Here is a 19,839-nt window from a genome sequence, read left to right as displayed (position 1 = left end):
AATGGTACGCCGTCAGTGCAGCCAAAATGAGGACATTTTGGGGCCTCATGCTGCACATGGGCCTGGTCAAAAAGTGTCAGGCAGTACTGGAGCGGGGACATCCTATACCTGTACAGTATGGCCATGGCACGGAAGCGGTTCGAGGCCGTTCGGAAATGCCTGCATTATGCAGATAATGCGGCATGTCCGCCCCGAGGTGATCCCGCCTATGACCGGCATTACAAAGTGAGGCCGGTCATCGATCACTTTGGGGCCAAATTTTTGGAGGCCTATGTACTGCTTAGGGAGCTCTCTGTAGATGAGTCTCTCATCAGTTTTAAGGGGAGACTCATCTTCCGCCAGTATATTCCCTCGAATCGGGCGCGATATGGCGTGAAGCTTTATAAACTTTGTGAGAGTACCTCCGGGTACACTTACAAGTTTAGGGTGAATGAGGGACGAGATTCCCGTATTGAACCCCCAGATTGTTCCCCCACTCTGAGTGTTAGCGGGAAAATCGTTTGGGACCTTATGTACCCATTGCTGGATAAAGGTTACCACGTGTACGGGGACAACTTTTATACCAGCATCCCTCTCTTCACATCCCTTTCCGCCAGATCCACGTCCGCTTGTGGGACCGTGCGGAAGAATCAGAGAGGCCTCCCTCTAAATTTTGTTCAGACACCTACGCCCAAGGGTGAGTCCCGTGCCCTTACCCATGAAAACCTGTTGCTGGTCAAGTATAAGAGGGATGTCCTTATGCTGACCACTATTCATGGTAACGGCAGCTCACCTGTCCCTGTGCGAGGTACCACAACAACGGTCCTCAAGCCCGATTGTATTCTGGACTACAATCGGTATATGGGGGGAGTTGATCTTTCCGAAAACGTGTATGGTACAAGAAAGTTGCGGTCTACTTGGTACAGGTATCCATGTACAACTCTTTTGTACTGTACCAGAATGCTGGCAACACAGGAATATACCTTCAGTTCCAAGAAGTCCTAAAGGTCCTGATCTTTGCTGACCGGGAAAGAGCAGGCCGGAGTTCAGAAGGAACTGAAGTAATAGGTGCCCGGATTGTCCCAGGCCAACACTTTCCAGGTGAAGTCCCCCACACTGGAAAGAAGGGACAATCCCAGAAAAAAGGCAGAGTGTGTCACAGGAGGGGGATACGGAAGGACACCACCTATCAATGTGACACTTGCCCTGATCATCAGGGCCTCTGCAATAAAAACTGCTTCAGGGAGTATCACACTTCCATGCAGTACTAAATTTTCCCTTTTCATTTTAATTTTCCATAATTTGACCCCAATGTACCAAGTCCAATGTAAATTCCAAATGTTAACCCCATAAAACCACTAAATTGCCCAAAAAACTCTCATAAAAAAAACCCTAAAAACTGATAAGACCTCTGGGGGTATTTTTTTTTCTCTGGGTCATGGGTCACTGAGCCACTATCATCGGGGACTTTTTATGTTGCCTCAAATGCGCAGCGCTCAGGTTAGGGATGGCCACACACATCACATTCCCAGAATGATGATTCAGAGCATAGGGTTTGGGGTGGGCATATTTTTTAGTTTTGGCTATGCTCTGGGTCGTCATTCTGGGAACATAACCTGTTTTATAATTTTATGTCCCACTGTACCCCTTGTTAGTAATTAGTGTACCCCATGTAATGCCCCTTGAGGGGGGGGGGGGGGGTCCCACTGTTCTGGCTCCATAGGCAGAAGCTCAAGGCCCCTGACTGCCCTCCTGTTCCTCCGTGACCAGTGTGCACCCGGAGATCCGTTTTACACCCAGATATGAGGCATGTCCTTTCTCCAAAGAAATGTATTTACAAATGTAATTTTTTTTGCTGTAAATGTGACATGCCCCCCCCCCCTCATTTCAGCAAAATTAGCAAATGTGACTCCTTCTCTTCTGAGCATTGTAGGGCGCCGGCAGTGCACTCGACATCCACACATGGGGTATTTCCATACTCAGAAGAGATGGGGTTACACATTTTGGGGGGCATTTTCTCCTATTACCCCTTGTAAAAATGTAAAATTTGGGGGGAAAAATGCATTTTAGTAAAAAAAAAAAAAATTCATTTACACATCCAAAGTCGTCAAACATCTGTGGGGTGTTAGGGCTCACTGGACCCTTTGTTACATTCTTTGAGGGGTGTAGTTTCCAAAATTGTATGCCATGTGTGTTTTTTTTTGCTGTTCTTCCACCATAGGGGCTTCTTAAATGCGACATGCCCCCCCCCCCCATTTCTGCAAAATTAGCAAATGTGACTCCTTCTCTTCTGAGCATTGTAGTGCACCAGCAGAGCACTTGATGTCCACACATGGGGCATTTCCATACTCAGAAGAGATCGGGTTACAAATTTTGGGGGGCATTTTCTCCTATTACCCCTTGTAAAAAAGTAAAATTTGGGGGAAAACCAGCATTTTAGTAAAAAATAATAATAATAATTTACACATCCAATTTTAACAAAAAGTCGTCAAGCACCTGTGGGGTGTTAAGGCTCAATGTACCCCTTGTTACGTTCCTTGAGGGGTCTAGTTTTCAAAATAGTATGCCATGTGGGGGGGGGGGGGGGGGGGGGGGTTGCTGTCCTGGCACCATAGGGGCTTCCTATATGCAACATGCCCCCGAAAAACCATTTCAGAAAAATTTGCTTTGCAAAATCCACATGTGACTCCTTCTCTTCTGAGCATTGTAGTTCACCCACAGAGCACTTGACGTCCACACATGGGGTATTTCCATACTCAGAAGAGATGGGGTTACAAATTTGGGGGAGCATTTTCTCCTATTATCCCTTGTAAAAAAGTAAAATTTGGGGGAAAACCAGCATTTTATAAAAAAATTAAAATAAAAAATCATTTACACATCCAACTTTAACAAAAAGTCGTCAAACACCTGTGGGGTGTTAAGGCTCAATGTACCCCTTGTTACGTTCCTTGAGGGGTGTAGTTTCCAAAATAGTATGCCATGTGTTTTTTTTTTTTGCTGTCCTGGCACCATAGGGGCTTCCAAAATGCAACATGCCCCCGAAAAACCATTTCAGAAAAATTAGCTTTTTACAAAATCCAAATGTGACTCCTTCTCTTCTGAGCATTGAAGTGCGCCAGCAGAGCACTTGACGTCCACACATGGGGTATTTTCATACTCAGAAGAGATAAGGTTACAAATGTTGGGGGGCATTTTCTCCTATTAACCCTTGTAAAAATTAAAAATTTGTAGGAAAACTAGCGTTTTAGTGAAAAATAAATAAATAAAATTTACACATCCAACTTTAACGTAAAGTCGTCAAACACCTGTGGGGTGTTAAGGCTCACTGGACCCCTTGTTACGTTCCCTGAGGGGTGTAGTTTCCAAAATAGTATGCCATGTGTTTTTTTTTTTTTTTTTTTGCTGTCCTGGCACCATAGGGGCTTCCTAAATGTGACATGCCCCCCAAAAACCATTTCAGAAAAACTCACTCTTCAAAATCCCACTGTCGCTCCTTCCCTCTACTGCGCCCGCCGAAAACTTTACATACACATATGAGGTATTTCCTTACTCGAGAGAAATTGGGTTACAAATTTTAAGAAAATTCCTCTCTTTTTATCCCTTATAAAAATGCAAAAATTGGGTTTACAAGAACATGCCAGTGTAAAAAAATTTAGATTTAGAATTTTCTCCTTCAATTTGCTGCTATTCCTGTGAAACACCAAAAGGGTTAACAAACCTTTTCAATGTCATTTTGAATACTTTGAGGGGTGCAGTTTTTATAATGGAGTAATTTATGGGGTATTTCTAGTAAGAAGGCCCCTTAAATCCACTTCAAAACCTAACTGGTCCCTGGAAAAATCTGCTTTTGAAAATTTGGTGAAAAATTGGAAAATTGCTGCTGAACTTTGAAGTCCTCTGATGTCTTCCAAAAGTAAAAACATGTCAACTTTATGATGCAAACATAAAGTGGACATGTTGTATATGTGAATCAATATATTATTTATTTGGAATATTCATTTTCCTTATAAGCAGAGAGCTTCAAATTTAAAAAAAATTCTAAATTTTAAATTTTTTCATAAAATTTTGGAATTTTTCACCAAGAAATGATACAAGTATCGACAAAATTTTACCGCTAACATAAAGTAGAATATGTCACGAAAAAACAATCTCGGAATCAGAATGAAAGGTAAAAGCATCCTAGTGTTATTAATGCTTGAAGTGACAGTGGTCAGATGTAAAAAAAAATGGCCGGGTCCATAAATGGGCACTTTCATGAAATAAAAAAAATTGATATGTTGTAGTACTTAAGTACTACAACATATATCTAATATACTTTAATTAAAAAAAAGTGATTTTAAAACAGTTTAAAATCACTTTTAAATTCGGCCACTAGGGGTCGCCCTCCTAGTGGCTGAATGCATTAGGCAGTGACGTCACTAATGAATTTCGACTCGTTGAAGCCTGGCAACGAGTTGGAATTCATTCACTGCAGTGCTCGCTCCCGCCTGTCAATCAGACAGGCGGGAGCGAGCGCTTTGAAAGAAGAGGAGGCGCGCAGGCTCCCTGGCAGGCCCTGGCTCCCAGCGACAGGTAAAAATGTCTATGTTGTGTCTGTTTTCAATGTGTTTTTGTGCTTTTGCGGGGGGAGGCGAGGGGGGTAGTGGGTTGAGCGGCCCAGGGGGGTTGCGGGCTGCGCGGCGGGAGCGGGCTGCGCGGCGGGGAGCGGGATGTGCACAGCGATCACAGATACTGTTTTCAGCTATACAGTATGCCTCAAGTTGTTTCCCCACTACAACTCCCAGCATGCCCTGACAGTCAATAGATGTCAGGGCAAGCTGGGAGTTGCAGTGGGGAAACAGCTGGAGGCACCCTGTATAGGTGAACTATGGGCGGAAGTGTCGGCCCCAGCAGGCATCAGTGACGTGGTGCCTGCTGGGGAAGTCTGCCTGCTACCAGGCAGACAAAAAGGCATTTTTTAGTATGTAAAAAAAAATTAAAGGCAGGGAGGGGGGTAGGGATAGATGGGTAATAGGCAGGGACAGAAAAAAGAAAAAAAGTGATGGTGGGAGCTACCCTTTAAGGTATATTTGGGCTGGGTCCTTAAGGGGTTAAATCAACTTGTGCTAGAAAGTTAAACAGATTTGTAAATTACTTCTATTAAAAAATATGCTGTATAATACAGAGGAATTTGTGAAGTTCTCTTGTGTCTGAGCACAGTGCTCTCTGCTGACACCTCTGTCCATGTCAGGAACTGTCTGGAGCAGGAGAAGTTTGCTATGGTGATTTTCTCCTACTCTGGAAAGTTCCTGACATGGATAGAGGTGTCAGCAGAGAGCACTGTGGCAGACAGAAAAGAACTATACAACTTCCTCTGTAGTATTCAGCAGCAGATAAGTACTGGAAGGATTAAGATTTATTTTTTTTAACTTGTTTAACTTTTTAACTTTATGGAGCCAGTTGATATGAATTTTTTTTCCCACCGGAGTACCCCTTTAAATTACCTTGTTGATCCTGATGGCAGCTAAAGTTCATATTGTGCATGAATAGCAATAGACCAATCTTTCAGTTAAAGCAGCCTTATGATCTACGAGAAAGTAGATTCCAAAACTCACCTTTTTTTCTTTGCCGCAGTTACACCATATTGTTAGGGGATTTGTGCACTACTGATCTCTTTAACAGATAAGACCCAGTCAATTTCCTAATAGAATCTTATTCTTCTTGTGTTCCTATGACCTGTGATCAAAGTCTTCTGTATTTCAGTTTAGTGTTTTGATCATTTTGTGCTGTACTTTTGCCTCCCTTCCCTTGGCTGCTTTTATGTGAGGGTATCTCTGGCTTCTATATGGGTCAGCTACTTCTTTGATTAGCTTCCTGAGTGTCATGTTAAAAGGGATTGTCCGGGGAAAACAAAGTTTGCTCCATGGCTGGGGGTGATGTAAATTTAAAAACAATATATATGCACCTCCTGTAGTGCCCTTGTAGCTGCCATGCCAATGTTCTTGGTCCTCTTCTGGCCTCGGCTTCTTCCTGTGATGTTCCAACCCAGCGGGAACTGGCCCACTCAGCTAATCTCATCCTTTGTCCTAATCCTTCTATTGTCTGCCTGGTACCTGTTGTGCCCTCCGTATTTCCGATCACCGCAGCTCGCCGGGCGGTGATCGGACCGGGATGACTGCTGATTTCTATTAGCAGGCATCCCGTGGCAATGCCTAGGGGGGGTCCTGACCCCCCCCCATGTCGGCGATCGCTGCAAATCGACGGTCAATTCTGACCGCGATCCGGAGAACGACCCGGCGATCCGATTGCCTGGAAAATAGGAATGATCGGAGCTGGTTAGAGGGGGGGGGGGGTGTTAGAGTTAACTTCCCCAGCTCTGCCCACAGATCGAAGGTCGGGGCAGAGCGGGGGGGGGGGGGGGGGGTGGAACACGGGCGGCGAGGTGGGGAGCATGGCTGGCTTACTGGACCGGCAGAGGCGGCATGCTGGAGCAGCGGCGGCATCGATGGCAGCAGGAGGAGCGGCAGCCAGAATGTGCGGCGTGGAGAAGGCTGCAGTGAAGATCGCTGTAAGTGATCTTCTCTGTGGCCTTCTAAAAGCTGCAAAACTACAACTCCTAGCATGCCCAGACAGCCAAAGGCTGGGAGTTGTAGTTTTGCAACATCTGGAGGGTCACAGTTTGGAGACCACTGTGTAGTGGTCTCTAAACTGTGGTGCTCCAGATGTTTCAAAACTACAACTTTCAGCATGCACTGACTGTCTGGGCATGCTGGGAGTTGTAGTTTTGCAACATCTGAAGTGGTAAAGTTTGGAGACCACTATACAGTGGTCTCCAAACTGTAGCCCTCCAGATGTTGCAAAAGTACAATTCCCAGCATGGCTAGACAGTCAGGGATGCTGGGCATGTAGTTCTGCAATATCTGGCCCTTCATATGTTGCAGAACTACAACTCTCAACTCCCAGCATGCCTGGACAGTCTGGGCATGCTTAGAGTTGTAGTTTTGCAACATCTGGAGGGCTACAGTTTGGAGACCACTACTTAGCGGTCTCCAAACTGTTCTTCCCCAGTTGTTGCATAACTACAACTCCTAGCATGCCCAGACTGTCCAGGCATGCTGGGAGTTGTAGTTCTGCAACATCTGAAGGGCCAGATATTGCAGAACTACACACCCAGCATCCCTGACTATCTGGCCATGCTGGGAACTGTAGTTTTGCAACAGCTGTAGGCACACTGGTTGGGAAACACTGAGCTAGAGTCTGTTTCCTAACTCAGTGATTTCAACCTGTGTGCCTCAAGCTGTTGCAAAACTACAACTCCCAGAATGCACTGACTGACCGTACATGCTGGGAGTTGTACTTTTGCAACAGCTGGAGGCACACGGGTTGCAATCACTGAGCTAGAGTCTGTTTTCTAACTCAGTGGTTCCCCACCAGTGTGCCTACAGCTGTTGTAAAACTACAACTCCCAGCATGTACGGTCTGTCAGTGCATTCTGGGAGTTGTCATTTTGCCACAGCTCAAACTCCCAGTGGAAAACTTACTGTGAACCCCGCCTGTGTGAATGTACCCTAAAAACACTACACTACACTAACAAATAATAAAAAGGTAAAACACTACATATACACCCCCTTACACGTCCCCGTCCCCCCCCAATAAAATTGGAAAACGTCTCATATGGCAGTGTTTCCTATACGGAGCCTTCAGCTGTTGCAAAACCACAACTCCCAGTATTGCCGGACAGCCATAGACTGTCCTGGCAGGCTGGGAGTCTTGCAACAGCTGGAGGCACCCTGTTTGGGAAACACTGCTGTAGGGTTTTGGTGGAGACAAGCCCCATCCTTGTAACCGGGTCCGCCCCTATTGCAAATTCCTTATTTAGGCCTCAAATGCGCATGGTGCTCTCTCAATTTAGAGCCCTGTCATATTTCAAGGCAGTTTAGGGCCACATATGAGGTATTTCTTTACTCGGTAGAAATTGCGTTACAAGTTTTGGGGGGATTTTTCTCCTTTTACCCCTTATGAAAAGGTAAAGTTGGGGGCTACACCAGCATGTTATGGGAAATACCCCATATGTGTACGTAAAATGCTCTGCGGACGAACTACATGGCTCAGGAGTGAGAGAGCGCCATGAACATTTGAGGCCTAAATTGGTGATTTGCACAGGGGTGGCAGATCGTTACAGCGGTTCTGACATGAACGCAAAAAAAAAAAAAAACACCCACATGTGACCCCATTTTGGAAACTACACCCCTCACGGAATGTAACAAGGGGTATAGTGAGCCTTAACAACCCAGGGCTTTGACATATTTTTGTTAAAGTTGGACATGAAAATTTTAAATTAGTTTTTTTCCCCCAGAAATGCTGGTGTTACCCCAATTTTTCATTTTCACAAGGGGTAATAGGAAAAAGCCCCCCAAAATTTGTAACCCTATTTCTTCTGAGTATATAAATACCCCATATGTGGATGTACAGTGCTCTGCAGGCAAACTACAATGCTCAGAAGAGAAGGGGCGCCATTGGGCTTTTTGAGAGAGAATTAGGCTGGAATTGAAGGCTATGTGTCTTTACAAAGCCCCCATGGTGCCAGAACAGTGGACCCCCTCCACATGTGACCCCATTTTGGAAAGTACACCCCTCATGGAATGTAACAAGGGGTGCAGTGAGCATTTACGCCCCACAGGTGTCTGACAGATTTTTTGAACAGTCGTCCGTAAAAATGAAAAATTAAATTTTTCATTTGCACAGCCCACTGTTCCAAAGATCTGTCAAATGCCAGTGGGGTTGAAATGTTCACTGCACCCCTTATTAAATTCTATGAGGGGTGTAGTTTCCAAAATAGTCAAAGACGTCAAACACCTGTGGGGTGTTAAGGCTCACTGGAACCCTTGTTACGTGCTGTGAGGGGTGTAGTTTCCAAAATAGTAAGCCATGAGTTTTTTTTTTCTGTTCTGGCATTATGGGGGCTTCCTAAATGCGACATGCCCCCAAAAACCATTTCAGCAAAATTCGCTCTCCAAATGCCCAATGTCGCTCCTTCCCTTCTGAGCCTTCTAGTGCACCCAAAGATCACTTTACATCCACATATGAGGTATTTCCTTACTCGAGAGAAATGGGGTTACAAATTTTGTGGGGCATTTTCTCCTATTACTCCTATGAAAAGTTTGGGGTAACACCAGCATTTTAGTGTTAAAAATCCAATTTTTCATTTTCACGTCCCACTTTAATGAAAGTTTGTCAATCACCTGTGGGGTGTTAAAGGGGTACTCCGCCCCTAGACATCGTATCCCCTATCCAAAGGATAGGGGATAAGATGTCAGATCGCTGGGGTCCCTCTGCTGGGGACCCCGGGGATCGCTGCTGCAGCATCCCGCTATCATTACTGCGCAGAGCGAGATCGCTCTGCACGTAATGACGGGCAATACAGGGGCCGGAGCATCGTTACATCATGGCTCCACCCCTCGTGACGTCACGGCCCGTCCCCGTCAATACAAGTCTATGGGAGGGGGCGTGGCGGTCGTCACGCCCCCTGCCATAGACTTGCATTACGGGGACGGGCCGTGATGTCATAAGGGGCGAAGCTATTCTGGGCTGATCGGGTTTCTGGTGACCCGATCGCCCGGAAAATAGGGATGATCGGAGCTGTCAGTGACAGCCCCAATCATCCTAAGAGATAGGAGCGAGGTTGCAGCGGTGCAACCTACTCCTATCCCCTGCCATTAGTCAGCACTGAGTACTGACCAATGGCAGCTGAAGACGGGGGGTTGCCATGGAAACCCCCCGCTCTGCCCACCCCTGGATGTTGGGCAGAACGGGGGGGAGAAGATGCCGGCCGGTACCTGTAAAGAAGAAGAAGAAGGGACCGCTGATCATCGGTGGCATGAGTGGAAATCAGCGGCGCAGGTAGGGAGGGGACGGCGAGGAGCATCAAGGGAGGTTGCAGTAAAGCTATCTTTACTGCTGCCTTCCTAGTGGTTGCCAAAGTGCAACTTCCAGCATGCCCAGACAGCCAAAGGCGGGGTCTCCACTCAGCAGGACCTCCAGCACAGGCGGAGCAGGACCCAGCAAGTCCACCTTCAGTCTCTCCCTATGTGTTGGGAGCCCCTGTTGCTGCACCTGTCTTCTTGGGGAATCCTGTGCTCCCTACCTATAATGGTGACCCTTTTACATTGAGAGACTTTCAAGAAAAATTCTATAGCCTCTTTGGAGTTTATGCACTTCCCCCTCATCAACAGGTACAGCTGCTTCTGGGACAGCTCCAGGGACCCGCCTTGGAATAACTTCGTACCTGGCCGACGGCTGATAAAGCTACAGTGGGACAGATTTTTGAAGGACTTTCTCAAGTGTTTGAATCTCATTCCCCCTCGGAGGTACGCCTCCGCCTCTATGAACGGCGCCAGAAGCCAGGTGAGACTCTCCGAGCATATGCAGTGGCTTTGCAGAGCGCATTAGAGGCGGTACAGAAATTGGACGGCATCACGCCCAATCAGGGCAACCGAGTACTGATGGACCGTTTTATAGAAGGGGCACTAAACAAATGGGACAAGGCTCAACTTAGGATGCTGGCCGTGCAAAATCACGACATGGCTTTCCCAGCCTTTAAGAGACTCGCGGTTAAAGTAATCGAGTTGGGACCTCAGACAGAAGAAACTAATGTCCCTGCTACCGAATCTCCGGGGCCTGCGCCCCCGCCGCCTGTTCCTTCTCAATCTGCCCCGCCAACACCTTCTTCTAGCCCTTGGACAGCTGACTTACAAGACATTAAACAGGACATTGAACAGTTAGCCAAGGCCTTTAAAGAAATGGCAGTACGGCCAAATCCTTCCAGATCTGCAACACCACCACCTAAGAAAACTGACCCTCGCCCTGTTGGTCCACCTGGTACCCCTCCTGTGAGACCACCTGGGAGTCAGAGACCCGTCTGCAGCTATTGTGGCAAGAATGGACACTGGAAGAGCCAATGCTGGGCTTTAAACGGGCATCCCCTGGGGTCGAGGACCGCACCCCACGAGTAGAGGCTGAAGGTCCAGAATCAACTAGTGACAAGAAGGGACTGTCTATGTATGTAACTTCTTGTCCTTATGTACAGGTGATGATTGAAGGTATCCGGTTACAAGCTCTGATAGATACGCGGTCTCAGGTGTCCACTATTCCACAGGGGGTTTTCTATAAGTACTGGGGCCCGGAAAGGCTGTGTGACCCTCAGGAAGCGGAGTTTAGAGTAATTGCAGGGAACGGGAAACCAGTACCCAGGCATGGTTACTGGGAGCCCACGGTGCAAGTGGGAAAACGTGTTAGGAAGGCAGGGTGTGATTGTCACCAATGTTAGGGATGAGGGGGCAGCTGATTTCATTTTAGGCATGAACATTATGAGGCACTGTTTTGATGATATTGTCTGTGCACTGCATGCATCTCTCCCTCACCTGTCACCCCCAGGCCGGCTAGCTGCCCAACACCACCTCAAAATCCTCCAAGCAGAACAGAAGTTCGTGAATCATCAAGGAGAAATCTGTCGAGTAAGGATTCAAGATATCCGAGCCGTCAGTCTACAGCCACAGACGGAGACAGTTATTTGGTGTCGTGCCCGACCTGGGGTGAAAAATCAAGATTACCAAGCGCTCTTGGAACCCCTTCTACTGGAAGATTGTCCCTTGGTGCGAGCCGCTAGAAGACTAGTAACAGTACGTAATGGGAAGGTTCCAGTGAGACTTATTAATCTCTCTCAAGTTGCGGTCCAACTACCCAAGTATACCCCAGTGGCTACCCTACACCAGTTAGACGTCAGAGATGTGGTCTCGAAGTCACAAGCGGTTCAACGAGGACCCGACCAGAATCCTGCGGAACCTTGGTGGAGCCAACTACAGATAGGAGGCGAAGATACCCCCAAGGAACAGGTGGAAGGAGTCATCCAGGTGGCTAAGAAATATCAAGAAGCTTTCAGCAAGTTCCCCACAGACTTTGGCAGGACCACCATGATCAAACATAGGATTCTCACTGGAGACAATCCAACCATTAAAGAGAGACATCATCCTGTGGCTACTGGGATGTATCAGACCATAAAGAAAATGCTTGTGGAAATGAAAGAGGCCGATGTCATCCAGGAAAGCCAGAGTCCTTGGGCTGCACCTTTGGTCCTGGTGAAGAAAAAAAGATGGAACTATCCGCTTTTGCGTGGATTACCGGAAGTTGAACAACATAACTCATAAGGATGCCTATCCTCTCCCTCGCATTGAAGAATCCTTGACTGCGTTTGGATCGGCCGCCTACTTTTCCACACTGGATCTGACGAGCGGCTACTGGCAGGTGCCAATGGCAGAATAGGATAGAGAGAAGACCGCATTTGTGACTCCTATGGGTCTCTTCGAGTTCAAAAGTATGCCATTTGGACTATGCAATGCACCCGCTACTTTCCAACGCCTAATGGAGCGACGCTTGGGGCGTCTTAACTTCCAGAGTGTTCTTTTGTATTTAAATGATGTCATCGTCTATTCTCGGACATATCAGGAACACCTGGATCACCTGAAAGAAGTTTTCCAAGTCCTTATCCAACATGGACTCAAGGTTAAACCTTCCAAATGTCACTTGCTAAAGCCACAAGTGCACTATCTGGGACATGTCGTCAGTGCTCAAGGAGTCCACTCTGATCCAGACAAAGTGAGTGCTGTGAAAGAGTGGCCTACGCCCAGGACGGTGCGAGACGTCTGAAGTTTCCTGGGATTTGCTGGATATTACCGGCGCTTCATTCCCCATTTCGCTCAAATTGCTGGATCCTTGACCGAATTACTGAGAGGGACTTCCCGGGATAATTATAATGGGAGGCTTCCCATCCAGTGGGCCGAAGAACAGGAAGATGCCTTTCGAGCCCTGAAGTACCTCCTCATGGAACCCCCCATTTTGGCGTATCTCAAGTGCAAGATGGCAAAGAGAGGGTGATTGCCTATGCCAGCCGGCATCTTCGAGGTGCTGAGAAGAATGATGCCAACTATAGCTCCTTCAAGCTGGAGCTCCTGGCCCTGGTCTGGGCCATTACTGAGAAGTTTAAAGACTAGCTGGCTGCTACTCCCTTCACGGTCTACACTGATAACAACCCCTTGGCCCATTTGAACACTGCTAAGTTGGGAGCTCTTGAACAGCGTTGGGCCTCTCGGTTGGCCAACTATGATTTCAACATTAATTATCGCAGCGGGAAAACCAATGTTAATGCGGATGTACTTTCTCGCATGGCACCCCCTGCTGAAGATATGTGGGAAGATGTGGAAATGCCTCCCTTCTACCGAAGGTTCGTGAGCCAGAATGCTCTAACTGCCCAGGCGGGTGACGGACCTGAATCTCCCAAAGTCCCTGAAGATCTGTCCACCTGGAAGACACTTCAGGATGAAAGCCGGGTTATCGGGGACCTCCTAGACTATTGCCTCCACAAGAAAGTGCCCACTCGGGTGCGCAAGGCCCACGGGGACTTCGAATTGAAGCGGTTGTGGCGGCAGAGGAATCGCCTGTTCCTGCACAAGGGTCTGGTTTATCGAAATTCCCTGGACCCAGTTTCCGGAGACCGCATACATCAGATTGTGGCTCCCAGAAGAGATGCAACCATGGTCCTGAATGCCTATCATGATCAATACGGACACTTCGGGGTCCATAAGACAGAGATCACCGTCAGAAGGAGATTTTGCTGGATTGGGATGCGGGGAGACATCGAGAAATGGTGTGCCGAGTGCTCCATGTGCAACGTGATAAAGAACCCCCGGAGGGACGCAAGAGCCCCTTTGCAACCCATCTGTACAGAAAGGCCGAATCAAATTGTTGCCTTGGATCATGTGAAGCTGGCCCCCACTCGATCTGGCTATTTTCATGCTCTAACTTTGGTGGATCATTATTCCAAGTAGGTGGTCGTGGTCCCTGTCAAGGATTTTACCGCCAAGACTGCCGCTCAGCTCTTCTATCGACATTGGATCCAACCTCTGGGGTGTCCCGAATCGGTTCTCACGGATTGGGGAACCACCTTTGAAGCCCAGTTGTTCCAGGAACTTTGCCGGCTGCATGATTGCAAGAAGCTCCGGACAACGGCCTACCATCCCCAAGGGAATGGGCTCTGCGAGAGGATCAATCAAGTGTTTATCCAGATGCTCAGAGCTGCCTCTGTCTCAAAGCATGAAGAGTGGCCTCAGCTGTTGCCTGAACTACTGGAAATTTACAACAACACTGTCCACTGCTCTACGGGGTATACGCCCTTTTTCCTGATGATGGGCCGACACGGCCAATTGCCAAGGGATCGAACCTTCGGGCTACAGGCACCTTTACACAATTCTCCTCAGGCTTCCCAAGGTTGGGTGTCAGAGCAGCAACGAAGAATTGAGGAAGCCAATGACATTGTTGAGAAGAAAATGGGTGAAGTTCATGAATGCCAGCAGAAAGATTATAATCGACATGCTTCGGCTCAGCCCTTGCAGCTTGGAGATAAAGTGTGGCTCAGAAAATCACTGCGGTTCCTTATCCTGAAACGGCCGTGTACGAGATACAAAAGGACGGGTTCGAGCCACAGGTGGTCCACCGGAATAGGATAAAAGTGTGCCTGAAAGAAGATATGCTTGGCCCATCTCCTCCTGATCCTCCTGGTACTTCTACTCCACCTCCGCCAAGGCCAATGAGAGAATATGTTCCGGGAGAAGGGATTCACATTCCTTTGTTCCCATCTCAGCAGCCTAGCATGTATTGGGGTATACCGTTCCCAGCTCCATCCAGCCAGCCGCCACTGGTTGCACCGCCCAGTCAGTTGCCAGTAGCTGTTGCTCCCTGTCAACAATCATTGGTTGCTACACCCAACATAAGTTCTGCTCCTGTGACTGCTCCAGATATTTATACCACTACTCCACCTGTCTTAATAGAACCCCTCAGTTCAACCGAAGATGTTGCTTCCGTTTCCAGCCCTCCAGCTGGTCCCTCGGGAACTGAAGTTCTTGAAGAATCCTCAAGTGAAGGAACTCCTTAGGACTAGGAGGTGGTGTTGCGGTGGTCTCAAAGGACTACACAGGGCAAACTACCCATAAGGTACCAGGACTCACATTTAGTACCTGCACACATAATACCTTTGATAACCCACTTCAATGCTCTGCCAATCCCTATTCAGTACCCTAGATTACTAACTTAAATGTACTACCTCAAGTTTCTCTAGTATATACATCAAAATAAATATCTCACTTAAGAAAACACTTAGGAATTGTAGCATATTGATACCCACTGTTAGGTACACTTCTTCTTCTCTTTCATTGCGTGTGTGAGATGCTCAGCCTGGCCAGTAGGCGCTCTTGCTAATACAGAAGTAAATACATAATTCTAAGAATAACCTAGTTAGGTTGTTTTGAAAGCGCTCTAGGGGTAAGTAGCGTGTAGCCGATAGACCCTAGTAGCCACCCTTACTGTGATCTAGCTTCCGGCTAGCCAGTATAACTTTTGTGTATTGGCGAATAAAATGTGTGAGATAATAAAATGTCTAGTCAGCTTGACGCTAAAGGTATATAGAGCTGAACTAATGTCTAGATAGTCTCATGTCTAGAGAGTTATAATAATGTTCAGTTTAGCCTTCAAGAATGTGTAGAGAGCTACTAAAATGTCGTAGGAGCTAGAAACTACATGTCAGATAGCTGCCTAATTGTCTAGTAAGCTTGGAATGTATAGTAAGCTTAATAAAATGTTTAAGAAGCTAGAAACTAAAGATTAGATAGCTTCCTCAAATGTCTAGATAGCATTTATGTCTAGATAGCATTCATGTCTAGATAGCACCAAGGTCTAGATAGATTTCTATTGTCTAGTTCAGATACTAGTAAGAGTATCAGGGAGTGTAAATGTGTTCAATGTTTACTTAGGATAGCAAAGTTATAGATCATCCTGTCCTAGTCCCTCTGTCTTAGGGGACAGGCGTCGAGGTCGACTTATCTTAAGTAAGGGGGTTTGTGGTGTCCTGGTACTGTATCCTATCTGGTACCTGCGTGTGTGGGTCCCCTTAGCCAGAGTCCCTAGGACATCGCGGTCCCCATTGTCTAGTTCACCCCTAGTCACCTCTCATCCAGATAGTTATTGCACTAATAGCTTACTTAGGAAGCATGTAAATATTATATAAATGCCTATAAATAGTTAATTTCCTGTCTATAGCGTAACAGGACCTGCGGGTCACGTGGTTAGGTGAACTCCATGGTATTTCTGCTTGAGGACCTTTGGAGGTCCTTGTGATGTAGTCAATCCCATCACACTGTGTAACAGTGAGTGACAGATGTTCGGACTAATCAGATTCGCCCCGCCCCAGCCCATATAAAGGAGCGGCGGCCATTGTTCTCTCTCTTGTTCCCGTTCTGTCAAACGAGTAGGATCTGCGCAGCTGTATATCGCAGTGAGTTAGGCCTGAGCCTTGCGGCAATGGCTGATATATCTGGAATCGCGAGTGTATCAATCCCCAAGCACTCTGCAGGATCACCGGACCTTATCTATCCCCTAAATCCGGACGAATTTGCAATAATTACCCTAAATTAAGAGACTTTAATTTATTGCAAGGTCCGCAACAATTGTCAGTCATTGAGCTATCTAGAGACTGTTTGCCTGAGACTGTTCTTGTTCATTGGATGTACCGCAATCATCTAAGTAAAGTTCTTCAAGTTAAAGTTCAACTATTTTGCGGATCTTCAGTCATTTTATTACATGCACCTATCGTTACTGGGAAGGGTGGCGATAGGCCGGAGAATTACCTCGGCATACTAGCCCTCAGCCTGGCGTCACAAACTATAGGGTTAAGATTAACCCTTCATCTACCGAAACAATACTCCCACTACCAACACCCCCCAAGGGCTACCACAACAGTTAAAACTGTACCCCTATCTGTAGCTCTCCAGGCATGGGAATTGTAGATTTACAACAGCTGAAGAGCCACTTAAACTGAGCTGATTTTAGACTATGCAGCCCATTGTATTTTGGTAGGGATCCGACTGTATAGTCTGCATTGTATTGGCTGCGCTCGCCCATTTGTGGTCCCAGTATGGCTCTGGTGATGATATTGTAGCTGTCATCGCTGCAATCCACAGCGGCCTCTTGAGGCCAGATATCAAAATCGCAGCTCGGTCCGGCCGGCTCTGGCAGCCTCTGATTGGCTGCTCTCGGCCCCTCCGTGACTTGTCAGGATTGGAGACAGTGGGAGCGCGCTCGTCACGTGGAGAAGGTATGCATATGGAGTTAGCGGGGTCGCGCAGGCGCTGAATGTGGGCGGGGACGCCCGGGGAGATCCGGGTTTGTGGACGAGCATGACGTGTATGCAACCGAATCAAAACAGAGCAGGTGCTGCACACTGGAGGCTCCCGGCCGGTGATCGTTCACAGAGGTGAGGGGTACACACGTCTTCTAGGCTGGGTGTATAGCCGGGGTATAGGGCTATGGTCTGGGGGTCAGACTTGTGGAGCCTCATGATTTTGCAGCATATAGTTATAGTATAGTACCCTCTTGCTAGTTGCAGTACTGCCACATATGAGCTCATGGTCTTGCAGTTATTTGCATTGGATTTGTGGTTACTTCGATGCAGGCAGTGTTTAATTGTCTTCTACTTGATTACTTTTTTTTACTGTCTATTACTATACTTAGAATTCTATGTCATTTCTGCATTGTAGCAACGCCTGGCATAGAGGGTATTCCACCAGTCAGATTGCATCTTGTACCCTTCAGCTACCCTCCTTCTGGACCCTTAGATCTGCCCCCCCCCTTCCTCCTGGACCCTTAGATCTGCCCTTCCTCCTGGACCCTTAGATCTGCCCCCCCCCTCCTCCTGGACCCTTAGATCTGCCCCCCCCTCCTCCTGGACCCTTAGATCTGCCCCCCCCCCCCTTCCTCCTGGACCCTTAGATCTGCCCCCCCCCTTCCTCCTGGACCCTTAGATCTGCCCCCCCCCCTTCCTCCTGGACCCTTAGATCTGCCCCCCCCTTCCTCCTGGACCCTTAGATCTGCCCCCCCCCTCCTCCTGGACCCTTAGATCTGCCCCCCCCCCTCCTCCTGGACCCTTAGATCTATCTCCTATCCCTGTCATTTTGTATTTTGCTATCATTATATGATCTTACAATGACACTTTATATCGCTAATGTTAACTGCTGACCGTCTATAGCAGTGGTCTCCAACCTGCGGACCTCCAGATGTTGCAAAACTACAACTCCCAGCATGCCCGGACAGCCAAATGCTGTCCGGGCATGCTGGGAGTTGTAGTTTTGCAACATCTGGAGGTCCGCAGGTTGGAAACCACCTGTCTAGAGGGAGGAATTATTAGTGACACCTGTTTCCTGGGCATATGGGTTGCAGACAAGAACTATGTAAATAAGTACTGTACTCCTCTTTGTCACTGCGGTACGTTGGATCCAGTTTAGGGACAATTTAGTTGTATCCATATTTACATAAGGATAATTTTAACTTGTGGTTTCCAACCTGCAACTCTCCAGCTGTTGCAACACCACAACTCCCACCATGCGCTGACTGAGGCTGCAGCCTTGCGTCCTCGATTATACACGTTATAGGGGACTAAAACCTGATAATCTACCGCTTCATTCAGCTGTTGCAAAACCACAATGCCCAGCATGCCTTGTCTGCCTGAAGCTGCATCTGACGTTACCCATTATAATTCACATTAGAACACTAGAATTTCATCATTTACTGGCTGTCCAGCTGCTGTAAAACTACAACTCCTAAAATGGCTGTTTGCGTATACTGGGAGTTGTGGTCTGACAGGTTGCAGATCGCTCCCTACGGCTGTGTTTCCCAACCAGTGTGCCTCAAGCTATTATTACTTATTATAACTCCTAGCATACTGTTGTCTGGGTATGCTAGGGGTTGTAGTTCTTCAACTGCAAGACAGCCACAGGTTGGAGACAACACCTAGTTCAATCTGTCCATGGGTTTTAAGAATTGGCGTGATCAGCGGAATGTTCTGCCATGCACCCATTATTGGAACGTTCTCCCATAAAGAAGGTTATATAAAAATGTCTCCAGTAATGAGAACGACAGTTCCCTGACTGTTCCCTGACTGTAGTGGAAGCTTGCAGTATATGAAAAACAGACAAAAGCGCAACTATGTGCCGTAAGGCTGGGTTCACGCCACGTTTTTCAAATATGGTAACCGTATACGGTTTTCCGCAAAAAAACGTATATGACCGTATCTGAAACCGTATGCATAGAGAATGCATTGTACACCGTATTCCAAATGTTGTGTACGGTTGCATCCGTTTTGCCTCGGATACGGTTTTGCCGATTTTTCAACCGTAGGCAAAAACGCTGTCGACCACGTTTTTGCCTCCGGTTGGAAAACCGTATGCAAACCGTATGCGGTTCTTTTAACATTGTTGTCTATGAGAACCGTACACAGAATTTCAGAATACGGTTGCACACGGTTTTTCCAATCCGTTTTTGGATTAAATTGCTGGAAAGCTAATTTCAACAAAATAGCAAAACCGTTGGCAAAAACTGATGCAAATGGATAGAACCGTACGGGGAAAAACCGTATACGTTTTAATTTGGAGTCATACGGTTGTATAAGGTTGCATACAGTTTTTGCCATACGTTTTTTAGCGGCAAACCGTATACGGTAACCGTATTTGAAAAACGTGGTGTGAACCCAGCCACTCTGGTGGAGCGGAGGTAACCACTAGCAACAGAGGAAATGGTGCTCACCTTCTAGTGTTATGCTCAGAGCATAGCTTTGTTACCCAATTCCTGGGTATGAAGTCGGAGTGCAGCCTGGATCGTTCCCGTCACTGAGGTACTTCAGGGCGGTCAGACAATTCACACACAGAAAGCTGCGGGTTGCAACTTAAAAAAGCGATCTTCCTGGCGCTCACCCCATGATAGGAAATAATCCGATATGGTCACAGA

At 47.3% G+C, this 19,839-nt stretch overlaps 1 protein-coding gene across 7 annotated transcripts in view; it reads left to right on the top strand.

Annotated features, from left to right (window-relative positions):
* SMIM14 (small integral membrane protein 14) overlaps window positions 1-19,839 on the top strand; it is a 95,579-nt gene that overhangs the window by 50,035 nt on the left and 25,705 nt on the right. Inside the window, exon 1 of one of the 7 annotated variants that reach the window (XM_056557005.1) lies at window positions 17,163-17,314. The exons of the other annotated variants lie outside the window; for them this stretch is intronic. The gene's annotated coding sequence lies outside the window, so the exon portion shown is untranslated. Of the gene's footprint in view, window positions 1-17,162; window positions 17,315-19,839 lie in introns of those variants that run through there. 7 annotated transcript variants of the gene reach the window in all.

Source organism: Hyla sarda, chromosome 1, assembly GCF_029499605.1.
Source record: "Hyla sarda isolate aHylSar1 chromosome 1, aHylSar1.hap1, whole genome shotgun sequence".
NCBI lineage: Eukaryota > Metazoa > Chordata > Amphibia > Anura > Hylidae > Hyla > Hyla sarda.
The sequence above is the reverse complement of the archived record's forward strand: the minus strand, read 5'-3'. Positions and strand labels throughout refer to the sequence as shown.